We start from the raw sequence: 26436 nt of genomic DNA on the forward strand, positions 1-26436 counted from the left end.
TGCCGTCCAGAGTTGGCGCCGCCACTCGCACTTTCCCTCAGTACAAATGAAAGTCTGAGCTGCGTCTGAAGCTCCAAGGAGTCGCTGTGAACATGTACAAGGTGTAATCTATGCAATTAAAGGATTTTAAGATGAGCACATCCAATGAGAAGCCCAGAGCCAGTTATGGGTGGATTTTAACAAGGGTTTCACGCACATTTACACTAAATGAAATATAAAGCACTGACAGACAGATCAGGTGGAATCGTCTGATGGGTGCTGCCACCAACCTCCGCCACGCTTGCTGTTCGTTCATCGTTTTTCACACATTCAACAGCAGCAGCGTTGTATTTAACGATGTGCGGCTCATTAATTAGAGCAAAGCTCTCCCGCTGCCACATTAAAGGCTTCGTTTCTCGCCGGCATTAGTGTTGCCACAGTCGCAGGTTTGTTCATGCTGTGACCTCCCGTGCCGTAAACACTTTCCCTCCTGCTGCTAAGCAGTCGTTGGGATTAAAGAACATGTGCTGTGTGGAAACCGTTCCACAGGGGACCTTTACAGAACCTCACCATGGGAATCCCACAGCGTGACGAGAGATTAATGCAGGCGCGGCCCAAGGCAGGAGGACTGATGGATCTCCAGCCATCAGCTCAGTCCTGATTGGAGTCCCACTCTGACAGTTCACCACCAGCTACTCGCATTCATAGTTCACAGATTCATTAAATAGGACTTATGGGGTCGTCAGCGCCGAGCAGGAACCTTTGAAGAGCTAAGGTCTCATTGAAGAAGTGGGGACAGAGAGCTGACGTTGGACTTCAGACGGGACGCGAGGAGAAGCTCAGACCTCCTGGAAGTTCAAGCTGCTGTTTTGCAGATTCACTTGCGACAGAAGCTTAAACACTCCCAGGTTCAGCTCTGGGCTCACAGCTCGCAGAGGTTCGCTTGAACATGCAGGTTTTATCAGTTCAGGCCTGTTTTCAGACCTGGAATGTCACAAGGCAGTTATCAATGGGAGTCATCTGAAGTTCTTGGCTCCACTGGTCCGTCACTGGGTCGGAGCAGTGCGATGGCAATCTGAAATGAACTCCCCTCATCTGGCAGTCAGTGCAGCATCAGCCCATCAGGCCGCAGGGTTTCATACGACACACAGGTCGCAGGTGAAGCAACGGTTCCTCGCGTTGGAAGGGGCTTCGGGAGAGACTGGTGGCTCTGACGGTGACCGCCTGCAGTGAAACTACTCGTTCTCTCCTTGGTTCTTGCACATCTTATCAGACACCTGTCTGTTCTTTGCTTTAAATCCCATTGATTGATGATATAAATGCAAAAGTCTGATTGAATCGTTCTATTAGTGATGCTCGTGCTGCGTTATCATCACCGTGACACAGGTTACCAGCGCCTCTGCAGCGTCTCTGCTTGAGGAAGGCTAATAAATAGCCATAATACGGATGTCACACTAGATATTTTTCCCCTAGTGTTTAAATCAAAGTGCGTCGATATTGATCAGGTTGAGCTCTGGGGCCTGTGATAGATCACATTTGATCTATGCTCTGCGTCAACCAGTGAGCTGGAGAAGCTGTCGCCATTGATTTTCCAACAAGTGATGTGATGTTTGCTACAGAGATGGTTTGATAATTATAATGTGAATGTACTGGGCTCCACTGGTTACGCTGGTGTGTTTCAGCTTACACTATATCGCACCACATCACAATAAAAGTCATCTCAAGGCATTTTACAACGTACAGTAAGGGTCAGGGCCTGACACACACAGACACATCTGTGTAGAGCAGGACACGGGAGAGGAACCAGGGAGACAAACAGCCTCATTAAACTGGACTATTTAAATGTTCACACATAAAAGCAGGAAACCAGGCAAAACAGCCGGTAAATCATTTAATTTCAGCAAGCAGTGAATCCAGAGATCCCATGGAGGTGAGACGGCTGAATATGAAGCTGCTTCATCGCTCTGTTCTGGTCTGGAGACGAATTGATGGTGGAGTCAGTCACTTCATCAATGAGTGGGAAAAGTGGCGTAGAGCACTTTAATTACAGATTCACCAGCAGATGTTGCCTCCTGCTACAGTATGTGGAGCTCAACAAATGTGAATCTAATGACTGTTTGTTTGTCTTTGGAGTTGTAGCAAAAGCATATTAGAGGCAGAGAAAGAGATGAGTCAACATGACTCAGCTTTCTAAGGGCTGACAATAGCAAAATATTACACTTGGCCTTTTCCCAAAGGCACAGCGACAGATGGATGCGTGACCCGACCCAACTCTTCTGCTTCATAGTGAGTATAAATAAGCCTGTGAGTGTTCAGGAAACAGCCTGGAAATGCAGTGACTATTTAATGCTCTTCTTTTTTTGCATACGTGCTTCAAAATGTAAAATCCCAACTATATAAGCAGCAAATTACTGCAGCCATCTGTCTGAACAAAGGTTGCTCAGAACGCTCGTGGGCCGAGTCCTTAAGCTTCAGGCTCCTCAGGAGTTCTGATGAAAGCAAATATTTCTTCTAATGCACAGTTGCAGTAAAGCTGAGGTGGACGTCACTGATGGACTCTTTCTGTTGGAAGGTCTTGATGCTGGTTTGATCCTTGAACAGGTGTATTACCACAGACCTCCATATATGTATACCTCCAACTCTGCGAATTTAGACCTTGTCAATGTAGACCGTGACCATGTCAATATAAAACTCATCCCTGTCGAATGTAGACTAATGTGACCCTGTCAATGTAGAACTCCAGCCTGCCGAATATAGACCTCCACCCTGTCAATGTAGGCCGTCACCATGTCAATATAAACCTCAACCCTGTCGAATGTAGACCCTGTCAATATAGACCTTCACCCTGTCGAATGTAGGCCTCCACACTATCTATGTAGACTGTCACCTGTCAATATAAACCTCAACCCTGTCGAATGTAGACCAATGTAGACCCTGCCGAATATAGACCTCCACCCTGTCAATGTAGAACGTCACCTTGTCAATACAAACCTCAACCCTGTCGAATGTACACCCTGTCAATGTAGACCTCCACCCTGTCGAATGTAGGCCTCCACCCTGCCTAATGTAGACCTCCACCCTGTCTAATGTAGGCCTCCACCCTGCCTAATGTAGACCTCCACCCTGTCGAATCTAGGCCTCCACCCTGCCTAATGTAGACCTCCACCCTGTCCAATGTAGGCCTCCACCCTGCCTAATGTAGACCTCCACCCTGTCCAATGTAGGCCTGCACCATCTGATTGTGATGTAAAAGCCTGTTTTTGTTCTGAGGACAATTCGAAGGTCATTGTGGCTCGTTGATAGCTGCCGTAGATTTGATTTCAGCTCCTTTGAGGCATTAGGAGGAAGGCTTAGCGCTAATGTCACCAGAGTGCCAGGATTGGCTTTGGCTGGAGATTGGAGCTGAAAGAAAAAAGCTTTAAGGAATGATTCACCAGATAAATTGCCAGAGGTGAACCCGCTGGTCACTATGGAGACGGCCGCCTGACATTTTTAAAACGTAGCTGACCCTCAGTGGGGTAGACTTGCATTCTATGCCATTACTGAACTGTATGTGTTTAGGTTGTGAGAAGTCAAGCAGGTATCAACCCATGTTCAAAGTAACAAAAGCAATGACGAGCGCCTCGTTCTTTATTTACTTTGGATTACTGATGAATCCGTTTCTGCAGTACCACACAGAACAAATGCAGATTCAGCCGTTTTCTACCAAATCCAGTCAGACAGAGGCTCTACAGGCTGCTGCTTTTGCCCTGTCAAAGTCAGTTTCTTTACTGCAGGGAGAAACATTCTGTGATCTTTAGTTCTGCTTTTGTGCATTTTTCCTAATCATCCACGTTGGTTTTGCTCTCTTGGCCTCGGTCAGTCTCTCCTGAACAAGACATTAATCCCAGTAGGACGAGCCACTTAAATAAAGGTTAAGTAGATAAAACGAATGTGTAATATGTCCTTGGTGACATCTCTCTCCATTACGTCCAAACGGAGAGTCAGCAACTCCTTGTTTCCTCCTCCGCCTCTCGTTGTGCAGAAAGTGCTGCTCGTGGGCAAGTGGGGCCACCACCGTGACACTGCAGCCAAGTCTCTTAAGGGACGTTCATGATCATTTTACTGTGTAATTAAAACCCAAGCAACCCACCACCCTCCAGCACAGACTCCCTGCTTCGCTCTAATTGGTCTGGCAGTGGCACCGGCAGCCCAGTGCTGATGTCGCGGGACTCTGGACGGTCAATTTAGCTCCTAATTTTAATCCCTATTGACTTGAACGGCGCTGTCTTTATGTCCTGAACATTACAGAGTTAGTGAGAGGATAAAACAAAAGAGGCAGGGACACGGTAATTGGGACACCAGAGGGAAGCAAATGTGTTTAAGTACATTTAGACAGACGCAGTCGTGTGCCGCATGCTATTAGGAGGAACCTTATTCATTTTTATGTCGAGCCAGCCTGGTCCAGGGACACTTAATTGTATTTTTTATTTTCTAGAAGGTTGAAATCTGTAATTATGGAGCAATATGCGGTTTTGATTTCATCTGAGAGTCTGCAGTTTGCTGGGGAAGAGAAGGAGAAGCTGTAGTTAGTTCAGGACAGAGGTCACTGGTCTGCAGTGGATTCATCACAGTGCTGCTTAATGTCCTGGAATAAAGAGTGGAGGCCATGTTTTCCTCCCCATTCACCTGCAGTACATTTCATTCTAAATTACTTCTGTGTTTCCTTCCACAAATAAATGAATGATGCTTCACCAAATTAATTCAACCACAACATTGAACTATTTCATAGCATCGTCTTTAGTTTGTGAGTGGAATTGAAATTTGCTTCCTTTAAAAACTGATTTCATGATTCAGGTAAACCATGTCTCACTTAAAGTTCCACTAAGGTCATTTGAAGGTTTCAGCTGCACTTTGTGTCTCACACACACACACACACACACACACACACACACACACACACACACACACACACACACACACACACACACACACACACACACACACACACACACACACATTCTGGCGTCTCTGGCTCCACAGTCAACATGTCCCAAGATTTCGGTGGGAGCCCAAAGGTTGCTGATGCAGAATTATGGCTGCAACAGTCTCTCAGCACAGCTCAGTGTGTTACTGCTGTATTGGAAATCTCTAAATCAGGGCCTGGCTTCAGCAGCTGTGTTGCTGTGGCAGCTTTCCAGCAGTGGCACCACAAGGGCCAGTGAACCCCGCGACCTCCTGATAGCCAGCTTAGACACTGGCACCATTTCTTTGGCATTGATTTCAACAGTTGCCCCATTATATTGAGAATGATTGGCTGCGACAGTGAGCGTAAGTATTAATAAGTCAGATCAGTAAATAGACCTGTTTCAGTGTGTAATCAGTGGTTAGGAAGGTTCTGGGATAACAATGAAATAGTCTCTTTTAAAGGCATGGTGATTATTAAGTCTTAGCTCGCTGATGCTACGCTACCATTAGCTGTTAGCTCTCTGCCTCCGCTGCCGGTCCAGTGGACTGTTTAGTGTCCACAGTCAAGCAAAGTGGTGAGAGCAGCGCTGAGTCTGGGTGTTTGCTCTGTCGCCCACTACAACCTGAAGATTTCATTCAACGGCCGCAACACAAATCAATAGGGGGCTTTTACCAGTGCTGGGAGACGTCGGCCATTACCTGAGTCTGTCATGGAGAGGATAAACACCGTGGAAACAACCTTGATCCACGTGGTCAGTAATTTCCCTTCCATGACACAAAGCGTCCGTGGGCTCAGCTGGACGCGGGTGTTTCATCCTCAGGAGCTGTCACCACGTTAGCCACCAGCTAACGGGTCCAGAACGGCGTCTGGCTGCCTGCCAGGGTTGTTGGCACAGACATTTAGTCTAATTTGTCAGCTTTCAGCTGCTGGGTACCACTTATTTCTGCTTCCTCCTCCGTTGACCCAACACAAACAGGGAGATTTAGCTGTAGCTTGTAGCTTGCTGCTGCTTTTGTTTGTCCTGGATGGGTCCAAAGGAACCAAGAAGCACCCTGACTGCTGTTCTAACGAACTGTGGATCATCTGAACACCTGATACACTTCAACACGTCTGTGACACCTGCCTGCCCGACACCATACCTATTGTTACCTCCAGGTGTGTAATCAGTTGGTTCCCTCACCTCTGGACTGGTTATGTCTCCAAATGCAGCCTCTCTTTATGTCAATAAGCATGGCCACCGAACAGTAACGCCGATTTCCCACAGAGGTATTAGCATAATGTGCTTCTAAAGTGCTTTGAGTCCTGCATTGTGGCTCTAATTTCTATTTACCTCTAGCTTCACTCAGCCCAGCTCGGGCTGTGCCGCGTCCTAATTATTTCCGGCTGTGGCTGCAGTAAAGGACCACTCTGGATGAGTGGCAGGCGGTTTTAGCGGCTCATGGCTGACACATGCAGTGGATTTAATTTTACTTCTACTCCAGCGGTCGCCTCCACCTCCTGTTTGTGCGATTCAGACTTTTGAATGAAGCGGTCTAGATGGATGTCGGCTTAATTAGCTGAAGCAGCAGGTGCGTGTGCGTGGACTCCTGACAGCCGCCGCCGTGTGATGTACGCCTGCGCACCCTTTTGTGGGCCAAACCAAGCGTGACGCCTCAGCCAAATAATTAATTTCTTGCCCTCACTCTCCTCCGTCTCCCTCCCTGCTCTTTCACTCTGAACTCTTGGCTTATGGATTTCACAGTCTGCAGCAGTTGCAGGGAATTAAACTGTAATGGGCTCCTCGTTGCAGCTTGTTTTTCCAAAGTAAGATAATTAAAAATGGAATCAGGAAATAAACAACATTTCTCTGTGTCTCCTAAGTCTCTCCTTCTCTCAGCCCCACAATGCTCCTCTCTCCCTGACTCCTCATTTGCTTGGTACGCACTGTATTAATCAGACAAGTGTAGTGCAGGGTAAATAAAATCAGGGGGGCACTCTAGCTGAACATTAGATTGGACTAGAAAGGAGGCAGAGGTGGGGGCTCGTACCAGTGTGTGTGGTGGAGGCTGCAGCCTGGGTGGCATCGCAGCACACAACTGCTCAGTGGAAAAATTAGATTTAAACGTTGAAATCAAAGGTTAGCTGCAGCTAAAGGACTGCACGGAGCCGGGCCCCGTCGTTGTTGTTCCTACAGGTTCGGCCGTGCTAACATTTTACCTTCAGTTGTATTGAAGTATGGATTGGTTCTCCATGACTGAATGAAATCCAATCTTCAAAATAGGCGTCTTCGTCTCATTAAGCTCTCAGGACGCAGCAGAAGCCTCACAGAGCTGAAGGCCTGAAGAGTCGATGCTCAGATTGAACAGAGAGCTGCTGTTAATTATCAGGCTACGCTGGAGGAGGGTTAGGAGGCCTACATTAAAACACTGATTACCCTCACTGGGCATTTTAATTACCCACGTTAGAACAGTAATATCAGCGAGTTGATGGCTAAAGCCAGAGGTGGGAAGTAACGATGGAACCAACAAGACTCAGCTGGACCAGCTTCCTGCTGTCATCCCCCATCGAAGGCGCCGTTTGCTGGTACCTGAAGAGTGAATGGAGAAAAAAACCTGATACTTTGATGTTCAGGTCTAGAATACCCAGAACCCATAGATCTTTGGATGTGATGTACTATTAGAAACACTTTGTCTTGATCAGGCGTGTTCATGTAATCATCAATCGGCAGTGGGTACCAGGACTCCCAAGGACCAGGACTCAGACAGTACCGCAGGAAGTCATTTCAGCTTCCACAGACAAATAAACGCTGTTCACATCAGACTGTAGCGCTACATTGTGATTAAAGGGTCTTCTTTAGTGTGGACGTATTTGAAGCCAGAGGAACGGGACATCAACGGCTCATTACTGGCTGTCCCCTGGGGACGACCTTATCAGACCAGCTGCCTGTTGGACGTTTATAAGGACAGACAGGGGCCGTTTACAGCCTGGCTTGACAGTCCGCTCTGCGTCTGCAGCCACAGGAGGAGACGAGGCAGCGTTACAGATGTGGAAGGACGGAAGAAGCCTGTCTGTCTGAGGGATCGCTGGACTGGAGGACAGTGAGGTTGAATAGTTCCAGCATCCCAACGACCCCACAGGGGAAGTGGGACCGTATTTATCAGCTGATGTCTTCTATAGATGAACTACTGAGGGGCCACTCAGATGGTCAAGCAGTGGTGACTTTTTAAGACTCTCTGCTGGAGTCTTGGCAAAAGACAAATGGGGAGATTTGTTTTTTGTTTGAAAGAATATATCATGTCATGTATCCTGCTCCTGTTTGATTTCAGCCTTTAACATGTGAGTAGCGCTGCAACATGTTCCCTCATTAGCATCTGTACTGCAGCACTGGCACAGTTCTGTGTACATGCAAACATTAAACTCTGAGTACAGGAAGAAAGATTCTCTGGTGCAGCACACGTCTTTAGGCTGTGAAACATCTGCTCTTTGATGTGTATGGAAACACTCAGTCCCCACGAGGCTCCATTCTCCATCAGCCTCCGTGTGCTGGCACCACGCACTTGGCGAGGATCCATGCAACTGTGTGATGATGCAGTGCAGTGGAGGTCGGGGGTCGCTCAGTGACACAGACGCTCTGAGTATCTGCAAGCACCGACAAGGCTCCAAAACATCATTTCATATCATTTTCTAGGAATCTCACAGCTATAAAAATAAACAACCAAGTCAGAATAACAGCGAGCTGCACAGGTGGCAGAGAGCATTTCAGCAAGTTCCTCAAAGTACTGAGAGTAGACCTGAAACCCACAGGAGACACAAGGCTTCAACAAACTTCTGGTTTCTCCTGAAATCCAAGATCAAAGCTGAACTTGATGCTTCAGTCCAACACAAACTTTAAACCAGCCAAAACTTTAGATATAAAGAATGCAGTCTCAGCTGCACATGATGTAAGACAGTGGTCACAACACGGTTGAAACGTGAAGCATGTTGCAAGTCAGTAAACTATGCTAGTGTGGTGTCAAAGGAGGCGACGAGGCACCAGCTGAGGAGCAGAGTCCTCGTCACCGCGCTGCTCATTAAATGCATTTATACCTTTCTCTTCTCTAATCACAGTTGTTGACGAATCTGAACAGCTCTGTGACTCCACACTCCGATGTGAAATTACAGAAAGGAGGCTCCGACGCCGGCTCGGCTGCTGGCTGTCAGCGACGCCCGCCCTCTGGGAAGCAGCGCCCGAATAAATGATTAAAATTAGCATGCCAATCCTTTTACCCGCTGACTGACTTTATTATTTTCTGTTGCGCATTATTTGTTCTTCTCTCGCTGCGTCTCCTCAAGACAAACAGCTCAGTATGAAGGCGTCTCGTCTGGATCCACACAACGGCAGCTGCTGCGTGTCCCTTTTATATGTTAAAGACTGAACAGGGTTTTTACCAGGAGCTGAGCAGATGTGGTGGATGCAGCTTTAAAATGGGTTCAGTCCAGGAGTGATTGGACGCTTCCTAGAGTCGTGTCCAGACTCCAGGCTCCAGACTCAGCTCTAGAACCACGGGTGAAATGGTCGGTCGTCCTTTAGTCTGTCAGGACCTTTATTGTGAAGTGACCAAACAGGAAACGCTGTTTAACTGCACTGGCTCAAAACACAGAGAAGCAGGAGCAGAGGTGTAGGAGACATCACCTTGGATCAGCAAGCTGCAACAACCAGTGGACTAAATTGTGATGACGTATGGTGCAGACTTAGAAAAGCTCAACCATTCAGTGGGAACAGGACGTTGTACATAGTAACAGATGGTTTGTAACCAGGGAAGTTCTTTGCGCAGGCTTCTGGCTCTGCTTCCTGGCCTTTCCAGACAGCACGGAGCTGGGTGGTGCTGAGGTGGCGTTGCCGTGCCGACAAGCAGCCCCTGCTCCTCGTCCTCCTGCTGCTCCTGTAGTCCTTCCAGCTCTCTGTATAAATAGCAGCGTTCAAGTCCAGCTTGGTTCGTTCTGCTTGCTGCAGCGAATTCATTCGTTATGCAGACACACACACACACACATACACGCGCCTCATCAGCGGTGGCTGCACAAGTGTTTCTGTTTGTAGAGTCTGACCACACGTCAGGACGAGAGCTGCAACTGTTAACTTTGGCCACTAACATGATTTATTCAGTGTCTGTATGTTCAGAGGCTTGTAGCACTGACGCTTCGAGATGCACAGTACACACAGACATGTTAGTGTTCCCTCCACAGAGGCTTGTTGCTCTACAAAGGCTGATGCCAGGATGAATATTTGAACTGTTTGGAGATCAGAGTTCAGCTGATTTATGTATAAATAAAAAATCAGAAAAAAACAGCACGAGAGGACGAAGCTGAAAATGCCTTGAGTTAGACAGAGACAGACTAAGTGAAGGTGTTCAGGCGCAGAGAAGCTGCTGTGTTTAACATTTAAAGACAGGCCTGCAGAGGGAGGAAGCGAGCAGCTCTCATCTGTTTAATATCGCTCTTTATCTGCCTCCTCATCCAATTAACATTTAACATTTTCCATTTGTTAGATGTTTTTGTCCAAGGCTCATCACAGTTTATCGGATCCTCCTGAATGGGTCCGACAGCGAACCTTAGTGTTTAAATTCAGGTTCCTGGGGTCCACACTCTCCCAGGACCTCATGTAGGCCCCCCACAGAGACACTGTCTATGAAAAAGGCCCAGCAGAGGTTTCACGTCCTGAAAGAGAGCAGGAAGTACAACCTGCCCCAGGAGCTGCTGACCTTCACCTCACCTTCTACACGGCCATCATTTAGTCCGTCCTCTGCTCCTCCATCACTGTGTGGTTTGGTTCAGACAGCAAGCAGGACAGACACAGACTGCAGCGGGTGGTCCGGTCAACAGAGAAGATCATCTGTACTGAGCTTCCTTCTATTAAACACCTGTACCGGGCCAGACTCAGGAAACAGGCCGTCAGCATCACTGTTGACCCACACACCCTGACAAGCGGTTTAAACTCGTCCCCTCTGGCAGGCGTCAAAGAGCTATAGCCGCAAGAACCACTAGAACCACAGAACCACCAGAACCGGCAGACACAGAGTCAGCTTTTTCCCCAGGCTGTGTTCAAGCTGAACTCGATCACATAGAAGAAGGACAAAGTGAAACATGCAATTTTATATTTATCTTTTTCGATTTTTTGTATATAACTCAAATCAATATGTAAATAATTAGGGTTCGGTATGAGGGTATCAAAAGACAGGGACCAGATGCACTTCCATGTTTGTCTTGTGTAAAACTGTTGAATGAGTAGGATTCTGATTCTGATTCTAAATGTCACATGGACCAGTTTACCTTAAAGACGACCTGCATTACCAGCCCAACCTAACCTTTAGAAGTTACATACGTGGGTTCTGTTGACCTTTGACCTCCTGGATATTTTCAGGTGTGCATGCTGTGACCTTCGTTCCAGACTTGGTTGAAGGGAGCTGCTGCTGTGTGTTCACAGCTTTTGCTCCAGTGGTTTTAGACGCATTCGTTCTCTGCACTTGGTCCAGTTTGAGCTGCCAGCGCTGAAGGTGATCTGCTAATGTATGTCCAGCAGGTATTTATACCACACACATGGGGTTTCCATGGAGACATAATAACGTATAGAGTTTGAGGTTTGAAGCTGCTCAGCAGAGCTTTAAGGCCGGTTTCCACTCATTCATTCATATCTGAAGCCTCTGAAGAGCGGTGCTGGTGTCTCACAGCGAAGGATGCTGTGATTTAGGGTGTGGTTGTGAGATGGAGCCGTGCTAATAGGTTGTTTTATTAAAGCGCTTCATCTGTAGCTGTGTGGTGTCAGGGTGCAGACGCTCCCCTCAGTCTGTGCTCGGGGCACACATGACTCATCACTTCACACTGGAGCCCAACGCAGGAAAAGCCATTGTGCCTCTTATTTTCTACTCCCCTGCCGAATTTGCATTTTGCTGCATTTAAAGTGAAAACAAGGCAGATTGAAAACACTGAGGGCTCGTTGTCTGCCTGTCTCCGTTTCTCTCTGCCTTTCATTCTCATTCGCTCTTAATCTCCGTCTTTCTCCAAATTATTCCCCCGCTGAAAGCAGGAAGATATTGCTCCTCTTGTACAGTAAATAGATTCTGTCAGCCATTATCTGCTGCGGCCGCTGAGTTTTCAGACGGAGACTGTGCCGGTTATTGTTGTTCTAAACCTCCGACTTCCATTCCTCCAGACAGACCAAACATCCATTTTGAAAACACCTGTTTTTATCAGCCTGAATCATCAAACGATGCTCCAGAAAATAACTGGGTTTACTTTGTGTCTTCTCTCCAGAGACTTGTTTCTGCAGCGCTGATGCTCTAAAATATACTTCATGAGCACTTAGTGTCATAGATAAGAGCGTGTCTCATTACTCACGAGGAGGCTGCTGTGTGAGGAATCCCGGTTAGTGCAAAGCGGGTACCGTCGGTTGAAGTGGCCGGGCCTCCGTCTCGCTGGCAGCAGCACTGCCCACTCATCATAATGAGCAACTCTGGTGGATCACTGCGAGTGGATGAGAAGCCACGGCACACGTAGCGCGTCCCACGTCTCCGCCGTGCGTTGGGCGCCTGTGCATCCGCTGACTCGGACCCGATCAGGGCCGTTTCAGCTTGAACAGCTTGAGCTTCAGCTCTGGATTGGTGGAAACCTTCATAAAGCAGGTTGCATCACTTCCTGTGTGGCCTGTTATCTGTCAGCGGCCTTTTGTGCCGGAGATTGTGCTGTTTTGTCTCAGGTTCTTTTCCTGCTGACTCCACATTTCGTTCAGTGGCGTAACTGCTGTGAGTGGAGGATGTGACAGATGTGACCCAGCTGCTGACTCAGCCCAGCCTCCGAGCTTCGCTGTCGATCTCAACTTGACCTCGCGCATCAACCTTTTCTTGATCCACGTTATGCACGATTTAGATGACGGGTGTTGCATTTACTGCTTTTACTGCTTGGATTGGACCGTAGAAGAAGAACCAACCATGAACTGGACGACACAGACATGAAGCTGTAGCTCCTGTTAACTTTGGGTTAAAGATGAACACGTGATGACGCTAAAGGTGTATATAAGCAGACTTTTCCTTGTTTTTTTGACAGTTAATGTGAACTTTCTGCTGCAAAGTGTTGAAGCACCATTTAAATGTGTGAAGGGGCTGGTGTCTGTCAGCTGTAGACAACCCTCCTGTTTATTTGTGCAGAACTGGTTTTAATGCGTGGCAGTAATTAAGTCCTCACTGAAATAAATAATGTTTGACACAGTAATGATATGTCTGCTACATAGAAATGAACCGCTTTGGCAATTAGCTCCTCAAATGTTGTGAATGTGTATTTGGCCGTTTCAGCGCTTTGCAGATCAAAATATTTTGAGTGTAGCTCGACTGCTCTGCCTGTGATCCATTCAGAGCGCGTTGCCACACTCGCTCCTCACACTCGGCTCGGCCTCTGCTGCTGCGTCCTGCCTGTAGTAGTCCCGCTGCTCCATCACACCACACTCCCACTGTAACAGGATTAATAAGTACAAGTTCATCCATTATTCATTCCTGACACAAGCAGCTCACACTGGGGTAAACAGGCGTCTCCTGAGCAAACGCACTCAGCTCCGCTTCCACTGCATCTGAGTGAGTGCTCAGCAGAGCAGCCAATCAGACGCGACCTCTGACCTTTCGCTGGAGCCCAGTTGGGCGAACAAACACATATGTTGAACTAAAGCTGTTCCCTGATTTATGAAGGCATTAGCAGTCATGATTGGAGGGTGTTTGGTGGTTGCTGGTGCTGGATCTGGTGCTGGTGCTGGTGGTGTACAGTTGGTGTGTGCTGGTCCTGGTCCTGGAGCTGGTACCAGTCCTGGTTCTGTACAGTAGGTGTGTGATGGAGCTGGTGCTGGAGCTGGTACCAGTGCTGGTACTGGTCTTGGTCCTGGTGCTGGTGCTGGTGCTGGTGCTGTACAGTTGGTGTGTGCTGGTCCTGGTGCTGGTCCTGGAGCTGGTACCAGTCCTGGTTCTGTACAGTCGGTGTGTGATAGAGCTGGTGCTGGAGCTGGTACCAGTGCTGGTACTGGTCCTGGTACCGGTCCTGGTGCTGTACAGTTAGTGTGTGCTGGTCCTGGTGCTGGTCCTGGAGCTGGTACCAGTCCTGGTTCTGTACAGTCGGTGTGTGATAGAGCTGGTGCTGGAGCTGGTACCAGTGCTGGTACTGGTCCTGGTCCTGGTATCGGTCCTGGTGCTGTACAGTTGGTGTGTGCTGGTCCTGGTGCTGGTCCTGGAGCTGGTACCAGTCCTGGTTCTGTACAGTCGGTGTGTGATGGAACTGGTGCTGGAGCTAGTACCAGTGCTGGTACTGGTCCTGGTCCTGGTCCTGGTCCTGGTACCGGTCCTGGTGCTGTACAGTTGGTGTGTGCTGGTCCTGGTGCTGGTCCTGGAGCTGGTACCAGTCCTGGTTCTGCACAGTCGGTGTGTGATGGAGCTGGTGCTGGAGCTAGTACCAGTGCTGGTACTGGTACTGGTACCGGTCCTGGTCCTGGTCCTGGTACCGGTCCTGGTCCTGGTACCGGTCCTGGTGCTGTACAGTTGGTGTGTGCTGGTCCTGGTGCTGGTCCTGGAGCTGGTACCAGTCCTGGTTCTGCACAGTCGGTGTGTGATGGAGCTGGTGCTGGAGCTGGTACCAGTGCTGGTACTGGTCCTGGTCCTGGTACCGGTCCTGGTGCTGTACAGTTGGTGTGTGCTGGTCCTGGAGCTGGTACCAGTCCTGGTTCTGTACAGTCGGTGTGTGATGGAACTGGTGCTGGAGCTAGTACCAGTGCTGGTACTGGTCCTGGTCCTGGTCCTGGTCCTGGTACCGGTCCTGGTGCTGTACAGTTGGTGTGTGCTGGTCCTGGTGCTGGTCCTGGAGCTGGTACCAGTCCTGGTTCTGCACAGTCGGTGTGTGATGGAGCTGGTGCTGGAGCTAGTACCAGTGCTGGTACTGGTACTGGTACCGGTCCTGGTCCTGGTCCTGGTACCGGTCCTGGTGCTGTACCGTCCACGTGAGCTCAGTCTGCACTAATCCCCACTTCCTCACACTGCAGCTGTGAGCTGCCTGTAGTGGTGGGTTCCGGGGGGGCCGGAACCGCTGCAGCCGGTCTTTCTGCTCCGTTTCTCCTCGTGACCCTGCTCCTTCCCACCTTCGTGTTCTGTCTCTCTGGCTTCGTCCTCTTCATCTCCTCTCAGGAACGAGGCAAACGCAGAGGAGAGAGAGCAAATCATCCTCACTTGATGCAAATCTGCAGTTTTTGTGGAAACGGCTCCCAGTCGTCCCTGCGTTATTTCCCATCAGGACAGAGAAAAGCTCAGCGAAGCGCGTGTGACAAACAATCAGAGTTTCATTACGGAGCTTAAGGCCAGAGAGGGAACGGCGCCAGCCTCGTGTGGTTCTGCTCCGTTTGGAGCAGCCGCGCTCAGCGAGGATTGTTGCTTTTCTCTATTAAAACTCAGAATCAAACTCTTCATCGAGGTAAAAATTCAGTCTGGTGTGTTGTTAAGTTGACATCGAACCAAAACACAAAATATCTTCCGTCCATTAAAAATCCCAGAGTGTAAATATCAGCTTGACACTCGGTGACAATCCAACACAAACTAATAAACCTGTCAGACGCACACAGCCGGAAATGGGTTCAGGCGTGTGTGTGTGTGTGTGTGTGTGTGTGTGTGTGTGTGTGTGTGTGTGTGTGTGTGTGTGTGTGTGTGTGTGTGTGTGTGTGTGTGTGTGTGCAAGCGCGCGTGTGCATGCGTGCGTGTTCGCGTGTGGTGTGTGTGTGTGTGTGTGTTTATCGTGTGTTTATTGTGTGTGTGCGTGTGCATGCGTGCGTGTTCGCGTATGGTGTGTTTACTATGTGTGTGTGTGTGTGTTTGCATGCGTGCGTGTTCGCGCGCATGTGTGTGTGTTTATCGTGTGTGTGTGTGTGTGTGTCTACTGTGTGTGTGCGCAAGCGCACATGTGCATGCGTGCGTGTTTGCGTGTGGTGTGTTTACTGTGTGTGCGTGTGTGTGTTTATTGTGTGTTTATTGTGTGTGTGCGTGTGCATGCGTGCGTGTTCGCGTGTGGTGTGTTTACTGTGTGTGCGTGTGTGTGTGTGTGCGTGTGCGTGTGTGTTTATTGTGTGTTTATTGTGCGTGTGCATGCGTGCGTGTTCGCGTGTGGTGTGTTTACTGTGTGTGCGTGTGTGTGTGTGTGTGTTTATTGTGCGTGTGCATGCGTGCGTGTTCGCGTGTGGTGTGTTTACTCTGTGTGTGTGTGTGTGTGTGTGTGTGCATGCGTGCGTGTTCGCGTGTGGTGTGTGCGCGCGTGTGTGTGTGTTTATCGTGTGTGTGTGTGTGTGTGTGTCTACTGTGTGTGTGCGCGAGCGCACATGTGCATGCGTGCGTGTTTGCGTGTGGTGTGTTCACTGTGTGTGCGTGTGCGTGTGCGTGTGCGTGTGTGTGTGTGTGCGTGCTTGTGCATGCGTGCGTGCGTGTTCGCGTATGTGTGTGTCTCTCATCCTCTTTCACACCTGCCGCTTCTAACAGAACACTTCACTTAGCAGCGGTTCGTCTGCTCTGATCTGAGCTCAGTGTGTGGAACTGGTAAATATTGAATCCCCGCTCTCTCCTATAAATCATGTGTCCTGACATTCTCGCCCTGCTGTGATAATTCAGTAGTTGGTGAATGTACAGGGCTCAGTAAATGGCTTCTGGATTAATTTACACATGCAGTCCATCCAAAAACGTTTCTTCAGAGTCAAATTGCTTTTCTCCCTGTGATGTAAACTGTGGCCACAACACTTTCACACTTTGTGGAGCAGCCGCCTGGTTTGAAGGTGGCGTCGGATGCTTCGCCTGCATCGTGTGTTTGAGGCCGCAGTCCTTTCATCTGTGCAGATTTTCACCAAACCGACGTGAATCCTGTGCTAATGAAGGTGCACCTCTGGTTCTTCTAGTCACAGCAGCACTTTCTCCTGTTGTGGATCTTCTTCCTGCTGAATGCGGCTCCGATTGGGGCTTTTCCCGCTCGTCTCAGGTCCTTGAACGCACCTCAGGTCCGTCTTTGTTCTAGTGAAGTTGCGTGTGCGCCGCTTTGCCTAATGTGCTTCATTTGCATCTCCCACATGGAGCCTCTTGAACACAGCGCTGCCGTTCTATTTTGGACTGAAAGCTGCCCTGCTCCCTCCTTGAACCGGGCCTGTGTGGACGGCGCTGACCCGGGCCTGGGCCGGGGCTCATCACTGAGGATTAGCTCTTATTAGAGCTGAGTGCGGCCCATAATGCACCACAGGTGGCTGGCGGAGCGACCCGCCGGCGTTTGGCTCAGTGGCTGAAGTGGAGACAAGGCCAATTATCAGCACATTCACACCACGCCGGCGCCTGGCGTGGGCGGCCGCCGCTTCTGCTGCGCTCCCAGGGTGAAACAAGGACAAAGTGATGCTTGACAGAGCTACGACTCTGCTCCCATTCCTCAAATGGCAACACAGAGCGCTTCTCATTGCTGGAGCAATACGTTTGCCTGTCTCTTCATATGATGGTTGGATTTTAAAGGAACTGCCTTCATCCGCAGCTCATCCAGCTCAGGCTTTCGTGCCTCCTCTCCACAGTTGCATCGAAATGTAGGAGTTTTCGCTCCATCACATCTGATGATGGAACAGAGAACTTACAGTTTGGACCAACAGCAAGTGCAGGAGAGCCCGGGGGAAGTCCGAGCGCCTCGCGCCGGCTGCATTTCACAGTCCAGCAGAGCGCTGGGAGAAACGGCCCGAGCTCAACTGCTTAAACTCCTCTGACATTCTCTGTTTGAGTGGAGCTGGAGGGGCCGTGCGCCCAGCGGGGGGTATCACTGATAAACGGAGGGCAGCAGGTTGTGTGATGCTGACCACCGCCTGGTTGTGTGATGCTGATGCTGACCACCGCCTGGTTGTGTGATTGTGACCACCGCCTGGTTGTGTGATTGTGACCACCGCCTGGTTGTGTGATGCTGATGCTGACCACCGCCTGGTTGTGTGATTGTGACCACCGCCTGGTTGTGTGATTGTGACCACAGCCTGGTTGTGTGATTGTGACCACCGCCTGGTTGTGTGATGCTGACCACAGCCTGGTTGTGTGATGCTGACCACAGCCTGGTTGTGTGATTGTGACCACCGCCTGGTTGTGTGATGCTGACCACCGCCTGGTTGTGTGATTGTGACCACCGCCTGGTTGTGTGATTGTGACCACCGCCTGGTTGTGTGATTGTGACCACCGCCTGGTTGTGTGATTGTGACCACAGCCTGGTTGTGTGATGCTGATGCTGAACACCGCCTGGTTGTGTGATTGTCACCACAGCCTGGTTGTGTGATGCTGACCACAGCCTGGTTGTGTGATGCTGACCACAGCCTGGTTGTGTGATTGTGACCACCGCCGCAGCTCTCAGTGCGTGATCACGGAAACGCAGCCGCGGCCTTGAGGCCGAACGCGGAGCAGGCGGCTCCAGCATCGAACCGGTGGGAGGAGGACGACTCTGCTTGCAGTTTACCACAGAGTGACGTCTGTGTGCTGTGGGCGCTTAGAGGAAACTTTCACAGCTCGCAGGTATAAGAAAAAAACCTCCCATCGCTTTCTGCTCCACTGCTTCTGTCTTAATGTTTTTACTTTTTGGGTCTAAGCGCTGTGAGAGTTTCTTTGCAGACGCAGCTCACAAATAAAGATTATTCTCTGAGGGAAGGGCTCAAGTTTATGATGGAGAGGGAAACTTTAAAGCCTCTGATGTGCAGGGACTTCAGATGCAGGTGTGGCTTGAGTCAGATCTGCTCCAAACGTGGGAGAGCGCTCTGATTAGCTTTGGCTTTAACTTTCTGGTTTTCAGCCTCCCTCATAGTCATGAGTCACGCTGTGGACGTGTGTCTGGGACTTCTGCCATCGAAGCAAGTTTGTTTTTAGACACGAGCATCATGCGACTGTCATGTGCTGCTGAACAAGGAGCAGATTCTGTTCCGCCCTGATTTAAGATGATGTGTGTTCTGTTGGAACCACATCTGGAGCATTACTGTCTGTATTCTCTGCTTCACCAGTTGGCTCAGAGTCTGTGGTGGTAAAAGTAAAGCTGAAGCTGCATCCATGCATCCATGCATCCCCGCTGCAGCTCGTCAGAAGACAATGTGAGGCCACCTGAGCTAAAGCACTGCAGCGCTGAATGACTGGGCAGAAGCAGCCTGAGCCACTCAGAGCGGAGTCATCCAGAAAAGGAACAGCATCTTTAAATCTTCTGCCTTGGCCCTCGCGGTGCGTCTCCGTCTTTTGATCTATCCAGTCATGGTCGACCACCCTCTTCAGCTCTGCTGGCAGCTGCTCAGGCCGTTGACAGTAAAAGGCATGAATAAATGCAGGCTGCTGTATCGCGAGGAACTACACAGGGACTTCTGGAAGACACTGGCAGCAAATCAAGGCAGGAATCGATGAGCGGGTGGAGCAAGAGGTGACTTACTGTAGAGGAAGATAAAGGAGGAAGGAGCAGCAGGGCTGAAGATGAGGGGATGACGAGCGCCAGCGTTTGGGTGTTATTTACGTCGGTCCACAACAGCTCAGGGACATGAATGAGCGTTTGTGGTGGAGAAACCCGCGTTCGTGTTTCACCAGGAGGAGCTGCAGCTGAGAACACTTCATTTGGCTGTGGGAAAGCAGCTACTGTAAGGCCTGAACAGAGGTCCCTCCACGTGTCTGTGCATCAGCTCAGCTGATGGCTGGGAAGCAGGGTCAGACTGGCCGCGTGCCTCCATGCACCAACATCATGGATGTGGAAACGTCTCAGACCTCTACAATTAGTAGAGAAGAATTTCATTTATTACTTCAAATGTAGTTTTCCTACTCTCTAATAAGAGCCACACACACAACTTCAGGCGTCAGCTTCAGCTGCAGTGACTTCAAGCTGGAGTCCACGGTTGTCGATCCTGAGACACTGAAGTCACCAAGTTGCACTAATGAGGGTAAACATGTTAATTAGTGATGAGATGCACACACTCGTATCTGGACGAGGTCTCGTCATCTTTAATTCAACCAGCCTCGGCCCCACATCCCAGAATAGTCACCAGTGAGGCTCATCAAAGCCTGTGTGTGTGTGTGTGTGTGTGTGTGTGTGTGTGTGTGTGTGTGTGTGTGTGTGTGTGTGTGTGTGTGTAACCTGAAACGTGTCCACACTCTACGTGCATGTGTGTTTATTCTCAGCGTTGGTTAATCGTAGTCAGCGTCCCATTAATAACAGCAGCCTGCAGCCGTTACAGCACTTGCTTCACCACTTGTAATTAGAAACCATGCTGGACGTGTGTGTGTGTGTGTGTGTGTGTGTGTGTGTGTGTGTGTGTGTGTGTGTGTGTGTTCACGTTGCAGCTGTTGTTTTTTCTGCTGCCTTATTAAATATTGATCCCGGACCTCAGGAAAACATGTGTTACAGCAAAGACAGTGGGACTTTTACATTTTTTTCTCTAATTTCATCTTGATTTCAGTAAAATGTTTTCCCTCACTTACTGAAACTATGAGGCTGTAGAAGAAACAACATCTGTCTGCTGTTACTAAGCATAAGCGCATAATTACTGTAATCTCTAGAAGCTAGAAAGTTGATGACAGAATCATTCTTTTTCAAACTCAGCCTCAGTACGACTCAAAGCAGAGCCCTGGTTAATGTTGTTTACGTTGCTTTCATGTTTGTGTGCGCCTTTAAATGAAGGAGCTGAACATGCATCCGACACAGTGACAGCGGCGTCGGATGGACCTGACTTCTCTGGACCAGCGTCCAGCAATCAGACGATGTTTACGGCAGCATAAGACACTGGAGGCCGCTGTTCAGAGCTTGAATCAGACTGTTAAAGAGAAGAATCAAACAGGTTAAAGCTCGTCTGCAGTAAATCGGAGGTTTCCAGTCTCACGTCGCAGACGCGCAGTGGAGTTTACACGAAGAGTCAGTTTTACCGAGTCAGGCCTGATGCTCTGCTGCTGAATGCACACAGACCTGCTCTGAATGTTACCACGGTAACAATGCTCTCCTCTAACTCGCATGCGGTAATTGATGCACACACTCTGTCCATTTTTGTCCCGGTGAAAACGAGGCCATCTGGGCATCAGTTGCTCTTCACGCCTGGAGGCCCCAGGTCGCTTTGTGTGGCTCTGCTGCCACCAGATGATCACGCTGTCCTTGACGTCTCGTCTCCACGCCTCTCGTACCACACGCCAGCCTCAGAAGCTGTTTGGGTTTGTTCCAGGGCGCTGCTGTGGGATTTCACCTCTTTTGTTGATTCACTGAAGCCAGAAACACACTTTGCTCCAGAATGGGAACAAATGAACAGACAGCGAAGCGAGATGCTCGACTGGTGCTGGTTCGTGTTTCCTCCTGAACTACTGTGATGTTAGAAGGAGGAAATCAGACTGGGGAGCAGTTATATGAGGAGGTGTAACGTAAAGGTGGAGGAAACCAGAACGGAGCTGGATCCTTCCATGATTAGAGTGTGGTGCTTGGATGAATCCAACAAAAGCCAGGCGTCGTGAAGACACACACGTCCGTGTGTGTTTGCAAAGTCTGAATCTCTGTGTGTCAAAAGCAATTCAACTGATAATATGTAGTATAGTATAAACTGGTGTAATGGAAGTGTAGAGTAGAAGCTAAACTGGTAAACTGGAAGCTGGGAGAAGTGGAGGTGCTGTCATACGGTGGACTCCGTGTCCAGGTCCTGTTGTTCGGTTCTGATGGGTCCGGAGCTACTGTTCAGCGCCTCAGCTGCTCACAGACGTTTTGGGGTTGAACCGTTCAACAGTGGTTCTGAAAACGTCTCACAGCTTCACCTTTAACTGACAAGAATGAAAATAGTATTAATTTATGTTTGACCAACTTTTTCCTGCTCTGTTTCTTCCATGTTCTGCACATGAATTATTAAGCTGGGTGTAATTTCTAAAACATAGTGTTTCATTATAAATTCATGGGCTTTACGTCCTCCAGAGTTGGAACCATGTGGAACCACGTTTCCTCCGACCAGTCTAGGATGAAACCGTATTGATCCACACTGGGGAAATCCCCAACGCGCTCCTGTGGATCTGAGGTGCCGCCTCCGTCAGCAGCCACAGATGAAGTGGACCCTGATATTTATGCGCTGGCACCGTCACGGAGGCGCCGCTCCCCTTTCAGTGCGTGTTCATTACGCGCTTTCAAACAGCAGTCACACAGTGAATGCAGGGATTGAAGGCGCAGACCCTGAAAGCATGCGGAGCTCTGAGTGCAGCAGGAGCCGTCCTCCATTATCCGCGCCGCTAATCGTCCGGGGTGCACCTGTCAGAACCGTCAGGGGCAACACACCAGACAGCAGCGCCGGCCAATTCATATCTGTCATTGCAGCGCTGCCCTCTGTAGGCGCTAATATAATATCCCTATTCCATTATGTAGATGAGGTGAGGAGTTCAAAAAGCATCTTGAGTCACAAATTACGCTTTGTCTGCTTGGTGCTAATTTGTCTGCGGAGCAGCGATGACTCTCGTCGGTGTCGTGGAAATCTTGGAAATGTAGTGGAGCTCATCAGTGTGATGAACCACCTCTAGGTTTCCTGGCCTGGAGTGGAGTGGGTCACAGTTACAGTGTGAGACATGAGGCACACATGATCCACCAGGCCTTATTTACAGCCCGTTTCAAACCCCACACGAACCCTCAGCCAGAGGAACCGCATGTATGACAACACATCAGCCACGAGCAGGAGGCACCGCAGCTCAGTGTCAGGCTTCAAAGGGAGGAGAGGGGATACGAAGCATCAGCTTCGCCTCCAGACCCAGTAAAACCCAGACGCTTCGACTTCAGTCCACTTCCATGTGAGGCACTTTTGTCAAAATGTCACTTTTCCTTTAAATCGAATGCAACCATCTTCATGTACATTCCCTCTGACACGTCTGAGACGGTGACATTTCACAGTTTTCATTATTCCTGCCAAAAAAACTCAAATACAAGTTCCCTCTTATTTGCTTGGAGTTACATCACTTTCACCAGTGAGATGTCAAAGCCTGGAAAGGTCAGAAATAATTTGGTTGGAAGACGCGGCCCAGAGTCTTTGTGCTTCACATGGAACCGTGTGGATGTAACAGCTGACGCCTGTCTGAGCTCAGTTCAGACACACAGGCCCACGTTTACAGAATGTACAGTCCACTCTCACTGAAGCTCTCTGCTTTAAGCAGCTGTGTAACACGTGTTCACAGAACACTGGCTGCTTCATTAAGACTGATTAATTTTCCAAGATGTACAGAGAGACAGTGAAAGAGAGAGAGGAGAGCGGCTGCTTCATTTGGGATCTGAATAATCTATAATGTGGGTCGGCAGGTTTCCTCACATCCAGACTCCTCAGTCAGACCATTCAACATATCAATGTATCCTGAGCAAGGTTTGGATCAACAGCTGATGAATCACATTCAAAAACCTAAATGAATGCACTGTGCATCTTAGCCTTCGAGCCTAAATACTAATAAATGAATAAAAGCAGGACGCGACGGAGAGGAGCCAAGTGTCGCCAGAGCAAAGGGAGAACAGGATGGAATGAAGGTGGAGGAGGACAGGAAGTGGAGGTACAAATACTGGTACTGTGGGTGTGTGGTGGAAATTTTCCATAATAAAGCAGATGAGAGAGTTGTCCTTTTGTGCGATTTATTAAAATAATAAAGAAAGGATAAAAAAATAAAAATAATGGGGAAAGCAAATAAAAACATGGATGTTGATCGTGCACATCAACAAACCAAAAACCAGCTGGGGAGATCATTGCACACACCACGAAGGTGTGATGCAAAGAGCCCACGATCCTCAAGTTGTTTCTGCCTTTTAGCTTCTCTGTCCGACTAGGGTGGAATGTCTTTCTAACCCAATCAAATTACATGCACCATCTCCTCCCTGTCGCAGTGTGTGTGAAGATATTTACATTCTCACACCTGCATTGCTGACGTCCAACTATCTGTGAGAAAGGAGCACCAAGTCTCAACAGACAGAGACACAACTCCCCGACCTTGGGTTTGGGAGCTAGAGTTGAGAGTCTATCAGGCAGAGACAACCATTGAACAATCTAGGTGAAATGTCAAATGCATACAGTAAGACAAAACATAAGATATTAATTGCAGAACATAAGTCATAAATCATATAATAACTGCATAGAAGTAAGGAAGAGACATAGAAATAAGGAAGAGACAATTTTTCCCATAACACTCCCCCCTTTTGATTACACATTAATCAACCCATAAAAGAATAAATTTTTTCAAACATTGCATTTTGTAGTAACAACCCTTACAAATGAAACAGTAAGTGTATTAAGTCAAAATTCAAAAATACACCTTCACATAAAAATGCAAGTAACTTAGGGATAAAAGGTTGGGAGCTGTTTTGGTGGGTAGTTAAACAAGAATAACCTCTGTATGAGCATGTGAAGAAAATAAGTCAATAATCATATTTGTATCAGATTATATTTTGTGGTCAGATAGCCATCGTCAAAGTCATTACGTGAATTAGAGTTGGGGTTTTTGAACATAGTTCATTGTGTCATTTGATACGAGAGTGTTGCTGAGGTCGCACGCATGATGAGACCTTTAACCAGTGGGATAACGCAAAAACCAAACAAGAGAATCACAGCCATCTCAATTATAAAGGAAACAGCTGTGGACATGAAGACAGATTTCCATTTTCCAGACATTTCGTCTAGCCAATTTCCAAGGGAAAGAACCTATACCAGAGTTAGCTGAGATTCTGAAGGTCGTGGAGCGCCTTCGCCACAATACCATTAGAATCAGTGTTATTCAGGATGTAAGTACAACATGCCTCTCCAAACATAACACAAACGCCTCTTTTCTCTGCTAACAACGTGTCTACGGCCATTCAATTGTAATGTAATAAAGACAATTAATGTATGATAGCCATAGGTTTCCGGTGGGGTTCTGTATCATATAATCTTCAGATAGATTTCATGCTTTCGGATCTTTAATTGTACATTTGCGTCTAGAATGAATACGAGATCCAGGGATTTAACCAGAATGATGATGCATATTTCCGCTTGTGTTGTCTTTCATCTGTAGATGAAAGGATAAAACTAATTGTAGCAGTGAATAAAGTGATTGTGAGCAAATTAAACACCAAGTCAACTTTAGGATATTTAAACTCAGTGTTGTGAATTATGTGAAATTTTCTCATTCAAAAGTAGTGTGTAAAGTTACATAGAAACATCATATGATCAAGGCAACAATCCAAGTAACATAAAATGAAGTCTAACAAAGCATGTTTACAATTGATGTCTTGTAACAATCTGCTTCTTCCTGTTGAACAGTAGCGTTAGATTGTTTCCAACCTGTGTGTTGAAGTATTGACAGTTCGTTGGGGTTCTTCGGTTGTGATCAGCTGATCACAGAGACACTTGGGATTCGTTATCACCGCCAGGTTTCCTCCCAATGTCGTCTGAGTCACTGTCACTCCCGTGATGTGAAGAGTCTACACGTCGTCCAGCGTTGGCAACTCAAGGCTGCTCGTGTGTGTGTTTTCTCAGGAGCGTGTGTGTAGATGTTGGTCTGATAGTGTGATTCACCGGCGCAGCTTCAGGCGGCGCTTGGCTCACACCTTTAGCTGAACGGTCAACGCAGCCTCGCCTCAGTGCGTGTGTGAGCACAGCGAGGGTCGTTCTTCTCAATTCTTTTCGTCAGTGGTGGTTTTCTCGTGTGGTGTAGATGGAGGGTCGTCTGTTGGATCAGGGACCTTCCTGGATGGAGTGGATCCAAGTCGCTCTCTCTGCGATCTTTACAGCCGTGTGGGTCGTCAGAAGGACCTGGAAGGGACCTCGCCACCGTTTGGAGTCCCAGTGCTTCCTCCTGAACTCCTTAACGATCACCCAGTGCCCTGGTTGGATGGTGTAATGGTCCTGTCGCCTGCTTTCACCTGTTGGGAAATCTGAATTATGGGGAAAAGGTGTTTGGGCGGCACGGCGTGTCATCAGGCCCAAACCAGACTCCATGGCTACAGGTGGAACCATGCGTCAGCCAGAGTCTGCGTTCCTGTGAGGTAGATAGGAAGGAAAGGATAGAGAGAGTTGGAGAGAGGAAACAAGGATGAGGAGAGGAAACGAGGATCAGGAGAGGGAGGGGTTGTCGTCCTTCGCAGCAGCGTCTGCAGCTGCATGTCGGCAGAAACAAAGTCGTCACTGATGATGTAAAAACAGCATTAGCTGTAGGTGGCAGGACAGCGTCCAGCAAAGCAGAACCTAATCATGATGTGAGATAGGTTTGCAATTAGACTTCAAAGCTTCCCATGCTTCCAAGGAGAACCAACGTGTGACAAGCATCTGTGGAGTCTGTAGATGGTAACAGTCTCTCCTTCTGCTAGTTTACTAGCTTCAGTCAATACGATCAACTCTGCAGCCTGAGCAGAGCAGTGTCTTTGCAAAGCGCCAGACTTCACGACGGACTCTTGATAGTAATTTTCAGCATGTTGAGCAAAGTGGTGTTGCATCTAAGCCATCGGGCTGTAGAAAGATGTGATCTATTCCAAAAGAATCAAAGACAGTATGAGGACAAAAGAACAGAAGTCGT

At 48.6% G+C, this 26436-nt stretch overlaps 1 protein-coding gene across 7 annotated transcripts in view; it reads left to right on the plus strand.

Annotated features, from left to right (window-relative positions):
- The window catches only part of grid1b (glutamate receptor, ionotropic, delta 1b), a 222084-nt gene that overhangs the window by 71591 nt on the left and 124057 nt on the right, over positions 1-26436 (plus strand). The gene's annotated exons all lie outside the window — the stretch shown is intronic.

This window comes from Betta splendens, chromosome 19 (assembly GCF_900634795.4).
Source record: "Betta splendens chromosome 19, fBetSpl5.4, whole genome shotgun sequence".
In the NCBI taxonomy this organism is placed as follows: domain Eukaryota; kingdom Metazoa; phylum Chordata; class Actinopteri; order Anabantiformes; family Osphronemidae; genus Betta; species Betta splendens.